Source organism: Tiliqua scincoides, chromosome 2, assembly GCF_035046505.1.
Source record: "Tiliqua scincoides isolate rTilSci1 chromosome 2, rTilSci1.hap2, whole genome shotgun sequence".
Taxonomy (NCBI): Eukaryota; Metazoa; Chordata; class Lepidosauria; order Squamata; family Scincidae; genus Tiliqua; species Tiliqua scincoides.
Window position 1 is genome coordinate 127,664,642 of NC_089822.1, and position 3,606 is coordinate 127,668,247.

Sequence of the window (3,606 nt, forward strand, 5' to 3'; positions counted from 1 at the left end):
TTGGTTTCTTCTGGCAGGTAGCAACAAAAAGGCCCATGCTGACCTGGATTCCAAGCCAGGTCACACTGTTGGGACCCTTGCATTATTCCTCTATATACCACCATTGCACTGTAGAATGTACCTCTTTGGAAGCCACAGCCCAAAGCCATGCGTACTGAGCACTTTGCAGCAGCATCTGAAGGTCATGCGTTCTCATCCCTGCTGTCACAGGTGGTGGTCGGGGTGGGGGACTGTACCTTAAAAAAAAAAACTGCTGAAAAATTTGCAGGGCATGGGGCTGCAGGATATTTATGGAAGTGAATCAGGAACAAAAACCACATGCTGATAGCAGAGGATGGTTTCGATCCATCAACCTCTGGGTTATGGGCCCAGCACGCTCCCACTGCGCCACTCTGCTGCCCACAAGGAAGTTTTTACTGATGCAAGAGCTAGGTATATGGCAAAATTATTTTCACCCCCTCCCTGTAAATGGCAAAATTATTTTCAGTAATAGTAATAACATGAAATGGACAGTAATAATGGCCAGAAAATACACAGTGACCATTTCACCAGAAGTAGTGATGAAAGACAGTGCCGTCCCCTGCTGTTGCTCCCCCGCACATAGTACTCAGTGACTTACTGCTCCTGCATCTGGAGGTTCAATGTAGCCAACATGGTTAATAATCACTGATAGACCTATAGTCCAGCATGAATGTTTAGAATCCACTTTTAAAGTCATCTAAACCAGTGACCAACAACACCCAACCCGCCCCCCCACATTAACTCCCAATCCCCTGTTCAAAGAGCTGCAGGAACTCTGTGTCACTTGAAAGACTTTGCATACAAACAAAACCTATGAGAACATTTTTCCTGCTACAATTATAACTTTACATAGATAGACTTCCAAAGAGTTATTCTAACCCTCTCATTTCAAGTCCCCATTCCCACCAGAATTCATAATTCACTTAGTAATCCCCAATAGTAATCCTTCCGCCCATTGCTCCCTCCTTCCAACATAAGAAACATCCCTCCACTACCCCCATATTATCCCCCTAAATATTCCCTTCTCCATTATTCCCCCCCCCCCCACCAGATTCTGGGGTCCACTTTAAAAGTCATCTAAGCCAGTGACCAACAACACCCAAACTTCCCACCAGTAGAATCACTAGTGTGAGTGTCACCTGGTGACATAAACTCATGGTGTCACCCCCATTCGCTTTATTCATTTATTTTACTATATAAGTACAGGCCACACAACAAATCAGTAACCAACAAAAAACCAAGTGGCCAACCTGATGACACTCATACAACTGAACAGGAGTTCCAGTATTAGCTCTGACACATGGAAATGGGAGCTGACTCATACTGACAACTTATTGGTTCCATGCTGTGTCGTAACAACACTACATTGGCTCTATGAACAATCAGTCTCATTGGTCAGTTTTGAGTCAAAGAAATCCACTTTTTGTTACATAAGGTGGTTGTGTTTTCTTGTTCTGGTTATTTGGCTGTAACCTTTGATAGCATACAGATTGTTCAACACAGTTTGTTTCGTTTCACTCAGCATTAAATTATCTATTGAATGATTCATAACATGAAGGAATAATTCCTAAATATCAAAGTTTCCACAATTTTGGCCCCCAGTGGTGTTAACCCCCCTCCCCCATTTAGAGTGTAACCTGGTGTTGTCCACCGCCCCACCAGCTACACCACTATCTGGTGCTTCCCACTTGCTCACTGGCCCCTTCATTGCCAATTTGGACTAGGCAGCATGGCTGCCAGCCTCATATGATCAAGATGGGTTGCAGCCTCCATGTCTCTGTGGCACAATGGGTCAGTGCATCCAGCTGTTAACCAGAAGGTTGGTGGTTCAAACCCACCCAGAGGTGAGGACTTTGCTGGATGAGATTGCTGAGAGATGGGTGGTGGACTGCTAATTCATTGTACTCTGTGCACATGGGTTCAAAACCCACCCTCATCTTGCTTCATTTTTTTGCCAGTGGCAGGAATGGCTTGGCCCCCTCCTGCAGGCTGCAGCAAAAAGGCTGGACTCAAACCCAGGTTGTGGGTTGGGAACCTTGCAATGATGCCACTACACCACCAGCGTGTTGGAGATTGCTCTTCCCTGGAAGTTGCAGTCAGAGGTCATGTGTAGTAGACAAACTGGCTAGATGTGAGGACTGAAGCCCAGCATGCCAGGCTGGAGTCAGGCACAGCATGCCAGCATTTTTCACCAAGCCCTTTGCTGCATCATCCAGAGGCAATGAGTTATAGTCCCTGCTGTATTAGACAACAGTTGGGGAAGGCTGCACCTTCCAAAAGAAAATTTCTGAAAACTAGGAAGGCAGAGCACTGGGCTCCAGGACATTTTTGGAAGTGAGTCATAAAGAGCATCTCCCTATCCACTCTGTCCATCCCCTGCATAATTTTGTATGTCTCAATCATGTCCCCCCTCAGGCGTCTCTTTTCTAGGCTGAAGAGGCCCAAACACCGTAGCCTTTCCTCATAAGGAAGGTGCCCCAGCCCCGTAATCATCTTAGTCGCTCTCTTTTGCACCTTTTCCATTTCCACTATGTCTTTTTTGAGATGCGGCAACCAGAACTGGACACAATACTCCAGGTGTGGCCTTACCATCGATTTGTACAATGGCATTATAATATTAGCTGTTTTGTTCTCAATACCTTTTCTAATGATCCCCAGCGCAGAATTTGCCTTCTTTAATGCCACCGCACATTGGATCGCCACTTTCATCAACTAGTCCATCACCGCCCCAAGATCTCTCTCCTGATCTGTCACAGAAAGCTCAGAACCCATTAGCCTATATGTGAAGTTTTGATTTTTTTGCCCCAATGTGCATGACTTTACACTTACTGCCATTTTGCTGCCCATTCTGCCAGTCTGGAGAGATCCTTCTGGAGCTCCTCACAATCACGTCTGGTCTTCACCACTCGGAAACGTTTGGTGTCGTCTGCAAACTTAGCTGCCTCACTGCTCAAACCTGTCTCCAGGTCATTTATGAAGAGGCTGAAGAGCACTGGTCCCAGGACAGATCCTTGGGACACACTGCTTTTCACCTCTCTCCACTGTGAAAATTGCTCATTCACACCCACTCTCTGTTTCCTGGTCTTCAAACAGGTCTCAGTCCAGCAGAGGACTTGCCCTCTAATTCCCTGACTGTGGAGTTTTTCAGTAGCCTTTGGTGAGGGACCGTGTCGAACGCCTTCTGAAAGTCTAGATATATAATGTCCACAGGTTCTCCCACATCCACATGCCTGCTGACCTTTTCAAATAATTCTAAAAGGTTTGTGAGGCAAGACTTACCCTTACAGAAGCCATGCTGATTCTCCCTCAGCAAGGCTTGTTCATCTATGTGTTTTGAGATTCTATCTTTGATGAGGCATTCCACCATCTTACCCGGTATAGACGTTAGGCTGATTGGCCTATAGTTTCCTGGGTCCCCCCTCTTTCCCTTTTTAAAGATCGGCGTGACATTTGCTATCCTTCAATCCTCTGGCACGGTGGCCATTTTGAGGGACAAGTTGCATATTTTAATCAAGAGATCAGCAACTTCATTCTTCAATTCCTTAATAACTCTAGGGTGGATGCCATCAGGGCCCAGTGACTTAT

General features: G+C 46.0%; 1 non-coding gene across 1 annotated transcript; it reads right to left on the reverse strand.

Moving 5' to 3' along the window:
* Positions 1-325: 325 nt before the first annotated feature.
* TRNAM-CAU (transfer RNA methionine (anticodon CAU)) lies at positions 326-397 on the reverse strand. The gene has a single exon. It is a non-coding gene; the product is annotated as a tRNA-Met (tRNA).
* Positions 398-3,606: the final 3,209 nt, after the last annotated feature.